Source organism: Equus caballus, chromosome 5 (genome assembly GCF_041296265.1).
Source record: "Equus caballus isolate H_3958 breed thoroughbred chromosome 5, TB-T2T, whole genome shotgun sequence".
Classification (NCBI taxonomy): Eukaryota; Metazoa; Chordata; class Mammalia; order Perissodactyla; family Equidae; genus Equus; species Equus caballus.
In genome coordinates this window covers 82718556-82736289 of record NC_091688.1, presented here as the reverse complement: position 1 = coordinate 82736289, position 17734 = coordinate 82718556, and the positions used below count along the sequence as shown (strand labels likewise).

Below are 17734 nucleotides of genomic sequence, written 5' to 3'. Positions count from 1 at the left end.
AGAAAACTAAAATTTTGAAAATGTAATATTTTAATTATCACCCAGAGTCACAGCCTAAAAGTCACAACCATAGTAAGGAATGAGGTTAATTAAAGGGAGAATGTAAGTTGGGAAGAGCAAGTTCACATGGTAGGCTATGACGAGGCCTAACAGAGATCCCAATGATGCAAACAGAATAGAACAAAGATCATGTAACTATGGCCTACCAGGTGCCACAAGAACTTCCACTCATGAGAGTAGGCAGACTTTGAAGCCCAAGTTTATAAGCATATGGTTACGTTGTTTCTCCAACAGGTGGTTTTCTCTCTTTGCACAGGGAGTTTTATAGCATAATTTAGCTCCCTGAGAAACAGGAGAGACTCTGAAGATCAGCATCCATCATGGCATCCTCATCTCCTGCAGCCTTGGCAGGAATTATTTGTTGGTTTGGAAGTAAACCAAAATGAGAGCCATGTCAGCTGAGTTCAGGAGTAACTTTTAACAATCTTTAAACATAGACCAGAATTTTTGACCTGACATAATTAAATTCATATGATTAGCAGGGTTGATAGAAAGGACCTTGTGGTTTAAATGGGAAAGGCAAAGAAGAAAGGAAGAGGAAATAATCAGGAGACCCACGACTACTGGGAAGGTTTGATTTACTCTCAGCATTCATTGGTAAATTGAGCTGTGCAGTAGGGCATCTGGAGACTGTGTTATTGAGGCAAAGATCTATTAGCACTATTAGTTCCTCCAGTGGGCAGGCAGCTACTTGGCCAGTGCATAGCCATTAGGCTACGGATGTACAGGTGAATACAGAGAAAATGTAGGAAAGATGTAAATGTAGGAGACCTGGCCTTTTACCAAGAGGGTAATAAAAGCCTGAAATTCTGTGTTGGCAACAGAAATAATATACAACAGGCAAATTTTCTCTGGGTCCTTCCAAACCACCCACCCCACAGCTCTGCAAGCAAAGCCCACCAGCCTGGTTATTACCCTTCCTGATGCTTCAGTACAATAGCTAAGCTCAGGTAGGCCTCAGTAGTGGGCTCTCTCTTCCCAAGTTAGGCCCTAGTTTAGTTCTATTTCTATATCTGCATCAGTAGCTAATTGTTAATTAGTAAGAATCAGAAAAATAACTGAATGATTACCATTGTTGTAGTCAGGACAGGCTATATAATTTACAGGGTCCAGGGTAAAATGAAAATGAGGGGCCCCTGTTCAGGGGCTAGCCCAGTGGTGCAGCGGTTAAGTTCGCACTTTCCACTTTGGTGGCCTGGGGTTCACCGGTTCAGATCCCAGGTGCAGACATGGCACCACTTGGCACACCTTGCTGTGGTAGGTGTCGCACATAGAAAGTAAAGGAAGATGGGCACGGATGTTAGCTCAGAGCCAGTCTTCCTCAGCAAAAAGAGGAGGATTGGCAGCAGTTAGCTCAAGGCTAATCTTCCTCAAAAAAAAAAAAAAGAAAGAAAATGAGGGGCCCCTGTTCAAAAATTAAGAATTTCAAGACAGCAACAGCAAAGTGTTGAACCAGACCCAGGCTCTGTGCGAGTGCACAGTCTCATGCCCACAAAGCCTGCCCTGGCTGTATTCTAGGATAAACCAGTGACAGCACTGATACCGACCCTGATATTGGTTTCCTTACATTAAACCCACCATATATGGGGTTAAAACAAAAACATTCATTCCCTGTTTACTCTCTGTCTTCCTGGCTCCAGAATCCACTATCCTCCACGGAGACAGACACAGACAAGGACAAGCACCTGGATTCATTATCTCCTCCCCACAAAGAGATACAGGCTGGAGGGAAAGCTGCTGACCAGCAAGGTCATGGGCTCCTGCCTCTCTGCAAGTAGTCTCAAGGCCAAAGACAGGCTGGTGGGGAAGCTCCAACCAGCAAGGTCAAATCTCCCCCTCCCCTCCCTAAAACCCCAAATAAAAACCCTTCCTTTTAGCTTTTTGGGGAGTTTGGGATTTCAGCGTTATCTGCCCTCTCTCCTTGCCCAGTGCTATGCAATAATAAAATTCCTACTTTCTCCCACCACACCCAGTGTCAGAGATTGCTTGCTGTGCAACGGGTGAGTGAACTTACTTCAGGTTCGATATCAGCACCAGTAGTACAAAATCTTTGCATGGGCTTTCCCTTACAGACACGTGGCAATATTCATGGTCTAATAGTGATCTAGTTAATCACGAAAAAGTGCCAGGTTTGGAAAGGGAACCTTAGGGCCATCACTTCTGGCAGGGAATCTAGACACAGAAAATAATTCTAAGCTGTCCCAGTAAAGGAAGAGAGGCAGCCCTATGTGGAGGAGGAAAGTACCTTAACAACTCCAGAGACTCAGATGATTGTAGGACTCCTCAAAGGAAAAAAGCCCATACCACCAGCCATGCAACTGGCTGCTGCCCCTGGAGGTGATGAGTCAGCAGTGTCATAAATGAAACACGTGCCTGCAGGGGTCTGTCCAAGCTGCAGTACTGAGGGGAGGTATACATTCCTAATCTCAGCTGTTCAGTCAGGACCAAGAGAACTACCTTCCTATGCTCCTATTCATGCTCCTTGTAATGGCTGATGTTGCAGGCCAGAGTGACCTAATAAATCATGTGTAAATGGTGGGACCCAAAACACAGTGCCTGATGAACACACAATATGATATCAGTATAAAATGGGACCAGGAAGAGCATAGCTCAAAGTAACAGTGAAGTGAGCCAGGCCTATTGTAGGCCAGACAGAAAAGTGTGTAGCTAGTCTACAAATGATTTCTAAAGATCCACAACTCCTTTTATTATTATTACCATACAACATGGCCTTGTGTGGTCGCCCGCCTCCCACATTGGATCTGGGCTGGTCCAATGACTTGCTTTAATTAATAAGATGTAGCAGAAATGATGAAAGCTTCCATTTTTGTGTTCTTGGGAACCCTGAGTATCCATGTACAAAATTCAGATAGCGATGGACAGACTACTGAAGAAGTTCTGAGACCATATGGAGAATGGAAGAGGCCTATCTCTGCTTCCCAGTCAACCCTCAGACGATTCCATTTGCAGTCACCAGACTTCAACATGACCAAAACAAGAACTTCCCAAGTCCAGTCAACCAACAGAATCTTGGAGAAAATAAAATGGCCATTTTTAACCATTTTTCAAATGGTTTGGTCCACAGTGCTAGATTACTGAAATTATCGATAATCATATCAGTCAGGGTTCCATGAGGGAAACAGAACCACTATGAACATTACAGAACAGGGTATTTATTATAGGATTTAAGGCAGGGAGGTAAAAAACGAAGAAAGGAGTTGGAGGATCAGAAAAAAGTTACTAACGAGCCTCCCAGAAGCACTGGTATTGGTGCTGGGTGTTTGATGTTGGAAGCTAAGCAAGAACAAGAACTGCAGTGGGACTGTGAAGGGGGCTGGTGTAGAAATCTCTGGAAGACTGTTGCTTCTGCATAGCTACCACCTCTGTAGTTCGTTGCCAAGCGTCTCATGATGGGTCTGGGATCATTATAGGTCAGCAAGGCCAGCATTCAGGAAGAAGAGTTGGACATGCAGTAAGAGAAGAACAAGGATACCAGTTCATCTGCATCTGTTTCTTACTGCCTCCTATCATCTCACATTCAGACAGTTAAGGCCGCTGTTTTACTTCTGCCTTCCAAATTTCAAGCAAATATCTCTATTAACCAATTTTAATCCAGAATCATACGTCTGGGAGATGTAGTTCTAATCTATCCCAGTTGCCTCAGCAAAGCCACCACAAGCATGGAAGTATGCAACGGTGACTTACTGTGGCATAGCAAGGAGTTTTTTTTTTTTTTTTCAAGATTGGCACCTGAGCTAACAACTGTTGCCAGTCTTTTTTTTTTTTCTTTTTTTAGCTTTATCTCCCCAAATCCCCCCGGTAGATAGTTGTATATCTTAGTTGCAGGTCCTTCTAGTTGTGACATGTGGGATGCCGCCTCAACGTGACCTGGCGAGCGGTGCCATGTCCACGCCCAGGATTCAAACCGCCAAAACCCTGGGCCGCCACAGCAGAGCGCGCAAACTTAACCACTTGGCCATGGGGCTGGCCCCACAAGGAGTTTCTTTATGTGGTAGTAAGTGGACCCTGTTTCTAACCTAAAAATAAAAAAGTTAGCAAGCTGGAAGCTATGAGCTCCTGTGACCTGGTGGATTACTCCCTCTGCATTGGCTGCACTGACTACAGGAACTTCTGGCCCACCCTCTGAGAAACTATGTGGAGTCACGTGGCACTGCCCACTTATCCACTTAAATCCATATCTTATAAACATTTTATGCTGCTTGTTTGCTGATTCAGTAATGAACCCAGGTAAAAACAATTTAAGCTGAAGCCAAGATGCCATTCTCACTAATCTTGCAAATAATACACATATTTTTACGATTGAACAGAGGAGGAGCTGCCAAAAACAATGCTGAGAAGGAGCCTCTGAAGACAAATGAGAAAACTCAAGAGTGTGAGGTCAAGGAAGGAAGAGGAAAGAATGATTCAAGAAGAAACGAGCAGTCAACTGTTTGGATTAATGCTCAATTGTAGCCATTGAATTTAGCAACACAGAGTTATTAGCGACCTTAATACGAGTAATTTTGGTAAAGAAAGCATGAGGGGTGAGTAAATAGAAAAAGTGTGTCCACACACTTCTTTCAAGAATCTTGACTGTGAAGTAGAACAAAGACAAGCAGTAAAAATTGGAAGACGTAATACGTAGTCAAAAGAGGTATAATTTGTACAGCAATTGTTAAATTTCATTGCAAATATTACAGAACTATTTTATATTTTAAATTCTAAATATATATGATTGATCAAGAAAAATTTTAAAAAGAAGTTCTTTATAATGAAACTTTGGTATAACCCCAACAGAAGTTAAGCCTTAATTTTCTCATCTGTAAAAATGAAAATAATAGTACCCACCTACAAGTGTTATGTGGATCCCATGAGAAAATGGCAAGTGCTTGACTCCATTCCTACATCTAGTTAGTGCTCAGTTCAGGGCAGCTCTCATGCTAAGAAGTTTTGTACTGCTGTACCCTAAACTCAGGAATCTTAGCACTGAGAGCAACATGTCTATCAGTCAGTCAGTCAGGGTATTAAACTCCTACTTACTATTCACCAACACTCTGCCACTAGGTGCTGTGGATAGAATGGTGAATGAAAAACCAGTCTAAGTTCTCATGGAGGTTAGAATCTAGAAGAAAGACAGATATTAAACGTATCACAAGATATAAATAATTATAAGTTTTCAAAGTGGTCTGAAGTGTTATTAAGTTATTGTATCTCCCATGACTCTTATCAAACTCATAGGCAAACAAAATCCCCACTTATTCACACCATTGACCTTCCATCCAGATTCAGATTCCCCAGGAGCACATTGTTTTTTCCCTCAATACAACCCTTGCTATTAGAATAAGATAGTATTTAGTACCCATTGGGATCCCATTTTCCCAAAATCAACTATGCAGGTCCACAGCTGAGAACAAAAGATACTATGTATCCCAGATTCCAAGCTTAGAATATTGCCAGCCACATCTCCTTAAAGTAAAGGAGAGGCACTGGGTCAGGCAAAGCTATGCTACCGCCACCCACCAATTCCACTACCCTAACCACCTCCCAATATAAGAAGAGGACTAGGAGAGAGAAAGATTCGGCCTTTTTGGGAAGTGTAGTGTTCTGAAAGGACCTCCAGTACAGCGTAAATCTCAGGAAGCCACATAAATCAAGAGATGATAATCCTCTCGCACCAACATTGCTGAACCACTACATGGGCAGAGTCCTTGAAGCTGCTGAGATCGAAGAAATGGGCAAGAGAGAGAAGGTGGGGAAGACAGATTTGCCAGTGGGACCACCTTCATGCATTAAGGATATCATGCATGTTTGATACAAAAAGTATAAAGTTTCTGATTGATTGAATAGAACATTAGAAGGTGGTTGGGCATAATCCACTTGGAATCTCCCAGGCCAAGAAATTGTGCAGAGAAGAGCCTTAGAGGACTATCTAAGAACTTAACAGAGAACCAGTTTTCATGCACCTACCACTCTGAGAGAGGTATGAAAATACAGCACAGCAGGACAGGCTTATGAGGAGACATTGACCTCTCCTCTCCCTCCTCCCCAAGACCCAAGTAGAATACTCCTGGGAAGCGGGAGAAGCAATTAATTGAGACTGAGGCCATACACACACACCCCATTTCAAGCCACAGTCTGGCCTGAGTTAGAGGAAGGGAAAGAAAAGAGCTCCAGATCAAGTAAAAGATACAAGTTTGAAAGTGAACAGGACTGGGTCCTAACCATCAAACCAAGATAATTTGAAAGCCCAGGAGTGACAATAGTAGTAGAATTGGCTGAGATATCATTAAGAAAAACTGCTACCCAGTGAGATAGGGGGAACTCAACAGAACACAGCTCATTATAGCTACTGGAAAACACTGTTATCTCATGCTTATATTCCAACAAGTTGAGACTGCTTAATCAACTGGTCTCACAGCGACCACACTCATCAATATCACTGCACAAATTTATGATGACAAACCCACTCATATACAGACCCACTCCCTATGCACCTATCTCCTTGTCTTTCCACTCCCTTCCCTTCTGTAGAAAACACATGTTCATCTCCCTATCATCCATTCTCCCCTCCTGAGGCAAAGGTCCAGTCATTTTCCATGCTGGAATTCTTGGCAAGTCCTTGTCTTCATTTCCAGTCCTGCCCCTCCTACCATCACCCTCTATTTCTGGTGCCCAGCATGGCCTCTTTCTTTGGATTGGCCCCATTTCCCTCTATTTCTATCTTCCATTTCCATATACCCCTAACTCTTATCTGAGACCACCACACATACAACTCTAAAGGGATCCATCCAAATTATATCTTATATGAATAGCATCCTTGGAGTTTATCAAAGTACAGTCTCTGTGTCCTCGTGTGGTGGCTCTACCCACTACATAGAACCAACATATGAAAAAAATATGTGTTCTTTGTAAATAGGTTTATATTGTTTTGTTTTATGAAACATGAGTTGTCCTAAAGGCTTATCATCTATAATAGACTTTTATACACTCATTAGCATCTATAATAGCCTTCTATACACTCATTCAAGTAACAATTCTTGCAAATTAATCCTTTCATTTATAATCCCAGTGCACTGTTTGCTTTAATAACCTATGTGATGATCAGGACATTAGTTCCTGATACGTTTGACCCCATTAGGAATGTAAGCAAAATGCTACACATTGTGCCTTTTACCTCTTATGTGGTTGTCAGAAAATAAAGGAGTGGTTTTTACATTAAATTGTTTTAGACGTATATGGAAAAGACAGAAAAGGAGTAGTTGGCAGTATGAAAGTAGCACCATCAATTACTCCATAATTAGAAGTTCTGGTTGGACTGGGAAATAGCAACTATCAAAATCTTGTGCTTTTCTCCAAATGTGAATCCATGCACAGTTTCTCAAATATATTTTCCAATTCACACAATACATATGTGCTAGCAATGCAGCCTTGTTTTCAAACACTCTTTACCCTGTGGCCAAAGTCTTTCTAAAATACAAATCTGATCCTGTCAGTCTCCTCCTTAAAGCCTTCTAATGACTCTCCTTTGCACTCAGTGTGAAGTTCAAGCCACATGATATGATTAATAATGCCGTTCCTGTTACCTCCTGCTTACCACTGTCCTCTCAGGTCTCACAAGTTCTCATATTGTTTATTCTGGGCTCCGTCCTCCCTCTCTCAGTGTATCACAGGCTCTCTCAACACTGGGCTGTCAGGTGCTTTTCATTCTTCTGGAAAGCCCCTTGCCACCATCCCTCCAGTTCCACATCTTGCAGTCACATCGGTGACTCCTGCTCATCCTTCAGGTCCTAGAATAAGTGTCACTCCCTTGGGAAGCATTCCCTAACTCCTTCGATCCTCCTGACTGGGCTCAGTTCCTCTCACATCACCTCATTCTCACCCCTGGGGTAACCGTTAATCCTCTGTGTTTTAACTGATGATTTACCTGTCCTTACTTCCCTTCAGATGGTGAGCTTCTTGAGGGCAAGAGACAATATCTTAAAATCATTTTACTCCCAATGCTTATCACTAGGCTCAATAAATACTTGTCAAATGAAAGCATGGAACCTGTCTCCTCTGGAGTTTCAGTTGTAATGAATCAATCCCAGAGCCAACAAAAGGACCACAAAAATGAACCAGTAACAACCTTACTGTATGGGCTTAAGCCACAGAAAGACAATATTATCCCTTTAGACAGGAATGCTGAGTCGCTCCATTTAAACGAGGAAATAGTATATTGAACTATATCCTCATAGTTACTGCAACAACAAGCTTTGGTTTAACATTTCCTCTTAATTAGCCTTCCAGCTAGCTTTCAGCCTCTGTTTAGGTTAATTCAAATTTTATATGAATTTACTTCTAACTAATATATGCCTCCAATCCCAATTCCTTCTATGACCCTGCTTACACCTGCCCAGGACTTTACTTTAGTCCTTCAAATAAGTTTCAAATATATCAAGGCCAGACTCATTCAAAAGCAGCTCAAAACTTATTTCGCACTCAAGAAATGCAGCCCCTCCCTACCCTTCTGTATCAGCCTACCTTTCTTCCTGTACTCCTGCTTAAACATCAGAGTAATCCAGCCAGCTACTGTTCCAACCCAGAAGTCAGTTTATCTTTTCTTACTCATCTCTAGAGCTTAGTAATGCAAATCTTTGCTTCTGACATTTGCTGGATAAATTTTCACAAACAAACACACCCATGTAATCAGGACCAATATCAAGAATAAAACATTACCAGCATCCCAGATGCTCCCTTTCTGCTCTCTTCTAGTTATTATCTCCCCAAAAGGTAAACATTATCTTGACTTCTAACAACATAGATTGTTTTACCTGTTTATGTACTTTATATAAGCCGAATCATGTAGTACACTCTTTTTGCGTGACTGACTACCTTTACTCAAATACGTGTGTGAGATTCATCCAAATTCTTGCATGTAATTGTATTTTGTTGAATCTATTGCAGTGTAATACAAGCTTTTAAAATTCAACACTCTCTTATTAACATATTGAAATATGAATGAATATATATTCATTTTTAGTGATCATATATGCATGCAACAAAATTTATACAGAGAAATCTAGAATCTTTCCAATTGTTCACTCTTTCAAAACAATGTACTCTATGATGAACATTCTTATAGCAAAATCTTAATTTATATCTTCAATTAGTTAGAATTTCTAAAAGTGAATTTTCAGAGACAAGAAGAACTTTTTTCACAAGGATTCACATTAGCAATTTATTCACAAGAAAGTATTAGTAATTCTTTTTATTATCCACTGTATATGACAGTGTTTGCCTCCCCAAAATCTCACCAAAAGTAGACATTACTGTTGTTTCAGGTTGACAAAAATTATGCCTTTAACTCATTTTTTTCAAAAGGAGTATCTTTTTCTTATTGATTAGTTGAGCAAAAGTTAATCCTTGGTCTATTCAGGTTTCCTGTGACTGACTCTATTTTGATCATTTGTATTTGCCTAGAAAATTGTCCATTTCAATGAGATTTATCAATGGGTGTGTAGTGGGATCTCATGGTTTTAATTTGCATTCTCCTAATGATTAATTCACTTAGATTTAAAAAGGATTAGTAATATTTCAAAATTCTGCTCTGAATCTGACAATTCTTGAGGTTGGTTTAGATCTTGCATATATAATTAGAAAGGTTTTCAGAGTTTGCATATAAATGAAATACCTTTTGTAATCGAATTTTATCTTTCAAATTTTCATGCAGATAATTAGAAAATTAAATATAGATTAGAGAGCAATATGGTTACAAAATGTGTCATTTTGATTGCCCTTTTTGGTTCAGGTCATCCAAAGGACCATACAAGCATTTTGTGCCCACAGTTTCCAAAACCGTGAGCTCCATTGAAAAGGAAGACCTTTTAATAGAGGATTATTGGAGGAAAAGAAATGAGCTGTCAGTAAAGGAGGCTAACTGGCAGGATAAATGAAAAATGAGAAAGCCTTTAGAGCCTGGGTCCAGGACATGGAAGGGTGTGTAATTTCAGAGAGTTAAATTATCAGTACATTTTCCTAAGGTCAAGAGATGAAAAATGTTACAAATAGTATTGTTGCTATTAAAATTAGTCTTTATAAGTTCTGTTTTGTTTATAGAATAACATTGAACATAGAGGCAAGATTCTATTCTGTAAAATAAGGGATAATATTTTAAAAATCTATTATCATAGCATTTTCCATTAAGAAAAGGAGAGAAAATGGACTTCATTGAGGATATATTTACTAAAAATGAGGCTTCTTAAATACGGCAATGTATTACTTAAAGATCTTATGAAGAATTTTCTTGAATTGTGATTGAAAAATTATGTCAGAGATTATTTAAATGTGATACATGTTATAAGTAGAGGCTGGAGTAAGTTTTAGAAGAAACTTTCAAGCATAAATTTTGATTTCTCAGTAAAAAACAATCTTGAGGTTATTTTTGTTTAGGTTAAGTGCTACTGGCAGTTACTTTTCATAAGAGTTTTATAGGCAAATAAATATCTATGAATCAATAAAGAGAGATTCTCCAAGAGAGTAGAAAATAGCGTCCAAGGCAAGGGAACAACATGTGCAAAAAGTATAAGAAGAGAGCCTCGGGCACTTTAGAAACAGAAAGACTAGTCTTATCAAAGAGAGAGATGAGGCTGAAGAATTAGTACACGGGTTTTAAAGGGGTGGGGGCCTTGCAAGTCTCACTAATAATTTTGGACTTTATCATAAGATAACTGGAAATAACACAATCAGAACTTGTTTTCAAAAGCTCACTACTGTAGGTGATATAATACATACAATTAAAAGTGTCTGTGGGATCACAGAAGAGGGAAAGGTCAACTGATTTGAAAAGAAACATTTGAGTTGAGCTTTGAAGAATGGGAGAGATTCTACCAAGCAGCAAAAGAGAAAGGGTATTCTAGAAAGAGGGAACAACCAGGGGAAAGGCACCGGCATATAAACAGAGCTGGGCATGCCGGAGAACAGGGAGCAGCCGTGAAGGAGTACAGCAGAAAGTGGAGAGAACACAATGGAAAATAAAGCTAAGAGGCACATCCCTAATGTTAACGTACAAATGTTACCATATGGAACAGATACTATATGTTTAAATATTTAAAAGTCATAAATCATGCTAACAAACTATTATACGAAATTCGTTCTCCTCTCTACATATCTTCATATTCAAAACATAACGAATGAGAGGCTATGCAGTGTAGGTATATATGGTAAATTTACTTTCATCCAGGCCTTTATTTATACTTAAAAGTCCAAGGATTACTATATCTTTATGGCAAGTTTGCCAACACATCCAGTTCTAAATCAAAGTTCATTAACCTCATGACTAAGAAAGTCACGTAAATCTTGATAAAGTTACATAAATCAGATAACAATAATTAACAGTTAACTGCTGAGTCCTAGGGTTAGTTGAGTTTTTTTCCTAATGATTCCAGTAATCACTGCCTATCTGGCATGAGTAATCAGGTATGGATATATGACTGAAAAGTTTGCCAAACTCTTTGTAGGTTTTATTTTTTTTCTTTTGCTAAGGAAGACCCACCCTGAGCTAACATTTGTTGCTAATTTTCCTCTTTTTGTATATGGGCCACCAGCACAGCACAGCCACTGACAAATAAGTGGTATAGGTCCATGCCTGGGAAGCAAACCCAGGCGGCCAAAGCAGAGCACACCTAACTTAACCACTAGGCCACTGGGGCTGGCCCTCAAATTCTTTGTTAAGTGTAAAAATTAAAAACTGCTCTTGAGGTTAGCCTCACTGGAATCTCATAGAGTCTTAAACAGTATCCAAACAAATTCTTTACTGTGTAAACCCAATTATTTAATGTTTTTTATACCAAAGCCTAATAACAATATCATGAGTTCTTTCATCATTTCTGTTTATTCTTCCTCAAATTCTCCCATATCTATCTCTCGCTTTCCTTTCTTATCACTCTTGTCCATTCACACCTGATTGACTGCAATACCCTCATGGCTAATGTTCCCATCTCCAAATATTCTACTTTTATACTGGAATTCATGTATCTTTTCTAAAGTGTAATTTTTATCAAGTCACATCTCTGCTTGAATGTAGACAATGGCTTCCCCTTCCTATAGGATAAAATTCAAACTACTCACTACATGCCCATCTTATTTACCTCTATTCCCTCCTCAAACTATAGCACAAAATTAGATATTCATCTTTCAAGTCTTATTTTCAGTCATATCTTCTTAACTCTTCCCTGAGTCCAAATTCATCTCTCTCCTTTCTCTGAACACCAAATCACTTACTGTCTGAATCACATATTTTAGCATTCAAATATACAACAGAGAGAGAGAGAAAGATATACACACAGACATGAATATCTTAGAATTCAGAGAGCTATAGATTCAAAAAAGTCTAAAGGAACTAAATTCCAAAGAGCATCATTCTTCCTAGGAGCATGGGCACAAGGACAGAGTCTGTTTCAGCCAGGGGGACTCGGCTGAAGTAAGAAGTCAGCAGAGCTTTTAACAACCATGCACGCTGGTATGATAGGCTGGAACCTGTAGGACCCTCAAATACAGAGATAAGTCTCATCACCTACCAATTCTCCCCCATGGAACTTTTGTTGAGTATGCAGCAATACAACAGGCTGATGACTGGGCTAGAAAACAAAAAGTCTCATGATGCTTAGATCCCAAAATCCTTTTAGAAGGAGAGGCCTGAACAGATCTCATTCCAAGATCCTGAAACTATAGGTGAATTGAAACTACCCAAAGCTACAATCCAGACCTGACTCAGCTGGACTTCTGAAAAAAGAAAGGACATACCTTTTCTGGTGGAAAACAATACTTATTCCAATCTCTACAGTACTTTTAAGCACAATGTCAAGCAAACAATAAAAAAAAATTGTGAGACATGCAAAGAATCAGGAAAATGTGAACCATAATTAAGAGGAAAAAAATACAAATATGTTAAAGAAATGAATGAAAAAGTGGAGAATTCCACAGAGAAATGGAATCTCTAAAAGATCTTTCAAAGCAGAGCCCACTTTTCAAAAATGGAGTGAGGAGACAGGAAAAGTCAAAGCTTGATCTTAAGCTATACACACTTCTGTTACCTCAAGAGTTGACAACTTCCTTGGCAGAATGCTACAGTGGTCATGACGAAACTTGCCTCTAGTAACTGAGGATAAAGTACATTGAGAAGAGGAAGGACTTAATTTACACCATTTCGGATATTCTCCTGCAAGATATACCCAGAATCTCTCAGGGGAAACTTGGTTAGACTTTAAGAAAGATTGGAGGTCAAGTTTGAACAAAAATAATTTCAATTTGAGTCATTATCATTAACGTGATCTCATTTTTAAATAGGCCTAAAGAAACTTTTGTTACATATATATATATTGGATCCAGCTCTTTTTCCACTGAGAATTAATAAACCGATTAATGGCTGAGAAACATTATCTTTCACTTATAAAACATAAAGCCCAGTAAAGAAGAAGTCACCATTGGGAATCTCTTGAACTTACACTCTGGCAGAAATCAGACAGAAAATTGTGAAAGCAGATATCAAAGGAAACAGATTGAAAAATAGGCAGAATAAGATATTATCTGAAAGTAGAAAACTTCTTGATATCTGCCTCCTGGTGACAAAATAACTACCTCATTTCCCACCATAAATTTCTCAACTTACCTCCATATGTACAGGAAAGTATAAAGAAGAAAATAATAGTCAACTGTAATATCAATAAACATGGAGAAAATGTTAAAGTTTTTATTTATTTTCTTTCAGACTTTTTCTATCTATATATAAACAAAATTAGAATCAAATTCTATGTTCAGTTTTCATAAATATTCTTTAGGAACACAGTTTGTATTTACTCTATAATATTCTTGATGGATGTAAACAATTTGCTTAACCTTCTTCTATTACAGTCACACACTGCATAATAACATCTCAGTCAATGACCATATATGCAATGGTGGTTCCATCAAGATTATAACGGAGCTGACAAAGTCCTGTCACCTCGTGCTGTTATAGCCATCATACCATCATAGTGCAATGCATTACTCATGTGTTTGTCTTGATGCTGGTGTAAATAAACCTGCGCTGCCAGTCATATAGAAGTATAGCAGTACAATTACGTACAGTACATACTACTTGATAATGATAATAAAAGACTATGTTACTGGTTAATGTATTTACTATACCATCTCAGTCTATGTAAGTACACTCTGTGATGTTTACACAACGAAATTACCTAACGACACATTTCTCAGAACATATCCCTGTTGTTAAGTGATGCATGACTGTATTGGTCTGTTCAGAATTTTTAGTTTTAAAATCATAGCATCATGAATATCCTTGTTCCTGAATATATAACTTTGTATATTATCTTGGAATAGATTCATAGACATGTGATTACTGATTTTTAAAATAAGCTCTTAATGTGTATTTTCCTTTTGCTTTACCAAAAGGTTGAACCAATTTACCCCTTCACTAGAAGAGTATGATAGCACCTATCTCATTGCTCATTCACAAATGTTTAAAAAATTACTTTTAATCCAAACTTATTGCATAATATCTATATAGAAAAACTTATTACAGTATTAATTTAAAATTTAAGGATTTTTAAACCAAAACTGCATTAAAGTCTGTCTTTACTACATGCATAAAACTTAGTAGGAATTTTAAAAGTGTAAGCAAGCTTTCAAGGAGAAAGATTAATTTCCTGACATTTAAAGGATTGATTAAAATCATTCTCATCATACCTAGTGTAATGTCTTACACATAGTAGAAATTCACACAAGTCTATTAAACACATGGTCATTGAGTGAATTATTATTCATTGATTAATGAATATGTAACTCCTAAAATAACAGTGCTTTCATGCTGGGAACTTTAGAGGTCATTGGTTCTAACTCTTTCACTGTCAAGATGCAGATGGAAAAGCCCAGAGAGGTTTAGTAAGTTGCCCAATTTCATTCCTCTAGGTTTTTCAGAATGTCTAAGTCGCAAGTTTCCCTTTCTTAAACTACTAGAACAATAAAATAGGTGTGCTTTAGGCCATTGTTAACCAAGTACTACAAATGTTGGACATTCTAGGGAAGAAAGCGTATGTAGCACAAATCTTTTATTTACTTGTTTCTTGACCCATCATTTTATACACGTTGCTCTCTTCGAAGCTACCATGTTCTTAGATGACCCAGCCACTCACCATCACTGATTGATGATATTGAGTCTTGACACATCACTCCAATCTTTGGCCATAGTGAATGACTTGGTTTTTGGCATCTTACCCAAGCTATGTCAAGCAAATCTTTTCCCTGAGATTGTTTTAACTCCTCCAATGGAATAAGCCAAAAGATTTAAAACTTGAGAGCTGTCAGTTTCTACATTAACCACCACATGGAAGAAATCTGTTTTAATATGAAAAAAGTTGTCTTAGACAAGTAGTGTACCCAGGTGTCTGACAGACACAAACAGGAATCCTCCTTAGAGGAACTTATCACCTGAGACTTCAAAGATCTTCTGCAAATAAAGGGAAAATGAGCAAGTCAAAGTCAAACGTCTCTAAACATAAAGAAAATAAAGCACCATGAGTGAGAACCAATAGAAAAAACAGTATAATCAGACTCACAAAAAATATTACTTTTAGAATTAGTAGACACTAAAGGCAAACTAAAAATGTTTAAAATATTTTAAGTTTAAAGAAACAAAAGCGAGGCTTGAAACACATGAAAAAAAGCAAACAGATTTTTAAAAGAACCAAAGAGAATGCCTAGGAATAATTTTTTTTAAAAAATTGAAAAAAAATTTTAAACCTCAGTGAATGAGTTTAATCACAGATTAAACAAAAAGAGAAAATTTCCAACCTGGAAGATAAATTAGAAGAAAATATCCAGGCAAGCAGCTCAGGAAGACAAAAAGATGGAAATTTTGAGGGGCAAATGATGAAGAAGAAAGAATGAGAAGTGCTAATACAGATTTAAACCGTTCCAGAAAAACAGAGAGAGAGAGAGATGAAGCAGAAACAATTATGTTAAAAAAACAATGGCTGCTAAATTTGCAGAACTGATAAAGAACCAATCCAAAGATTAAAGAACCTCCCCAGCCAGTCAGCTCAGCTGGTGAAGGCCCACCACAAGAAAGTCTGCTCCTGTAGGTTTGATGTGGATATAGAACAATTAGTTTCCCACAAAGAACACTTTGTTTTATGGCCGGAGACTTCAGACCTTAAACTTACGTAAAATATCTGTTAATAATGTGTAATTAAATTATTATTGGAGTAAATATCAGAAAACAATGTGTTACTTCCAGCACAAATGTATCACCACTATTTCAAAAGCTACTCAAACCACCTGACTTCCCAATGGAGACTTCTGTTCATAGACCAAGGGCCATACCTGACTTCTTAGGCTTACTGTATGGGATAGACTTGTGATATTGGGCACCCGATTTAATATCCTAAATAGGGGCCGGCCGGGTGGCACAGTGGTTAAGTGCCCACCTTCTGCTTCGGCGGCCCAGGGTTCACTGGATCGGATCCCGGGTGAGGACATGGCACTGCTCAGCACGCTATGCTATGGTAGGCGTCCCACGTGTAAAGTAGAGGAAGATGGGCACAGATGTTAGCTCAGGGCCAGTCTTCCTCAGCAAAAAGAGGAGGATTGGAAGCAGACGTTAGCTTGGGGCTAATCTTCCTCAAAAACAAAAAGTAAAAAAATACTCTAAATAATAATACCTCCTATTTGAATAGCACTTTGTATATACAAACAGCACTTACACTATCTCATTCAATTTCCATGGAAATTCTTAGAGATAGATATTAATTTATGTTACAAATGAGAAAAGATGAGGCTATACAAGTTGAAATAGTTTGTACAAAGTAAACTAGTAGTATATATAGACCTCAAACACTGGTCTCCTGGCTGGTTATAGAACACTCTTTAAAATATTCCCATGTTGCCACTTTACTAAATTTCTTACTCCAAAAGAAGTTAATCATAACACATTATAAAATATTTAATATTCAAAGTGCTTCTTTTCTACCATAAATTGTCCTCCTAACCCATCATGCCAATAATGTTTTACTGTATTTGTCTATATGTGTGTATGCATACATTTCGAACTACCCAATAAGTTAATTTCAGGGAAGTGGCAAATATTGATTCCCGATAAATAACCATAAGAATTGATCCAGGGCCCGGCCCGGTGGCGCAGCAGTTAAGTGCGCATGCTCTGCTTCAGTGGCCCGGGGTTCACCGGTTTGGATCCCAGGGGTGGACATGGCACCGCTTGGCAAGCCATGCTGTGGTAGGCGTCCCACATACAAATTAGAGGAAGATGGGTATGGATGTTAGCTCAGGGCCAGTCTTCCTCAGCAAAGAGGAGGACTGGCAGCAGATGTTAGCTCAGGGCTAATCTTCCTGGAAAAAAAAAAAAGAAGCAATCTAATACTGTGTCCTTCCCTTGGTTTTCCTCTTCTTCCAAATTTTTAAACTGCTCCTCACATGTCATCCGTAAGTTTGACTAACAAATACAACAGCAACAAAAAGTTGTTTCCTAGCTGTTGAGGAATGAATGATTAAAATGCAAGCCAAGTATGGCTTCTTAGAAATAGCTTCCTAATTAATAGAGTTTCTTGAGTATTTTAATGAAAAGACACTACTATAATCAATATTTATTAATTTGGTATTTAAATTTTAAGTGACACTAGTT

The 17734-nt window shown here is 38.4% G+C and overlaps 1 protein-coding gene across 2 annotated transcripts in view; it reads right to left on the bottom strand.

The window, feature by feature from the left end:
- Nucleotides 1-17734, bottom strand: part of LOC111773652 (uncharacterized) — a 108676-nt gene that overhangs the window by 35450 nt on the left and 55492 nt on the right. The gene's annotated exons all lie outside the window — the stretch shown is intronic.